Here is a 1,030-nt window from a genome sequence, read left to right on the forward strand (position 1 = left end):
TACTGGGAGATGAAGAAGCTTGCACAGGATAGAGTAGCATGGAGAGTTGCATCAAACCAGTCTCTGGACTGAAGACAACAACAACAACAACTACGTATGCTATTCGCGTCACATTTTGTAATCGGTATTCACATATACCTCTGACTGAACCTGAAAAAATTATGTTATTGTATGCCACAGAGTTCAGGATATATGGCGGTATAAACGCTAATGCGTTCTTTATCAGTAACTCTATTGGTAACAAATTTCGCAGACAGTAATCACTTATACTACTGATTGTGCCTTCAAAATTATTTTATTGTACAAAATATACAGGGTGTTTCAAAATGAACATACCGGTTTAAGGCGTTGTAGCATTTAATGTTCAACTTACAATCATAAATAATACACCAGATGAAAGAGGAACTGAAACAGTTTTGTTTGTGTACGTGTGCGCAAAGGGAAGAGTATGGAACGAACGAGTGCCAGTCTTTCACACTTAGCCCTAGGAAATCAGTTCGGAAGGCTAGTCGTGAATTAGAAATTCCAGTGGCGACGCTTACAAGTACGTCCTTATCGTCTGCAGTCGTTACAGGTTCAAAACCCTACAGACTACGGTTTACGTGCCAACAGTGCAAACGAAACGTTGCTGCATGACAGCGAAGATTTTCTGGATCGTTCATCTTTAGAGATGAATCTTTTTTCACGTCATTTAAAATGTCAACGCACATAATGTGTGCATCTGGGGTCTGAAAATCCCCAGGAAACGGTACAGTTGGAAATTGAAAGTTTCTTGTGCCATATCCCCACGGAAAGTTTATGGGCCTTTCTTTTTCGGTGAAGCAACTGTGATTGATGTTTCTTATCTTGATATGCTACAACTATGACCCGTGTCTCAATGGGAAGAAGCTGAACAACACATCTCTATTTGAGATCAAAATGGTGCGCCGCCTTATTGGCATATCTCAGTACGCCACTGGTTAATCGACGCTGTACCCGACCGCTGGATCGGCCGCAAGGAATCGGATGACAGACATCCACATCCACACAC

Source organism: Schistocerca cancellata, chromosome 5 (assembly GCF_023864275.1).
Source record: "Schistocerca cancellata isolate TAMUIC-IGC-003103 chromosome 5, iqSchCanc2.1, whole genome shotgun sequence".
NCBI lineage: Eukaryota > Metazoa > Arthropoda > Insecta > Orthoptera > Acrididae > Schistocerca > Schistocerca cancellata.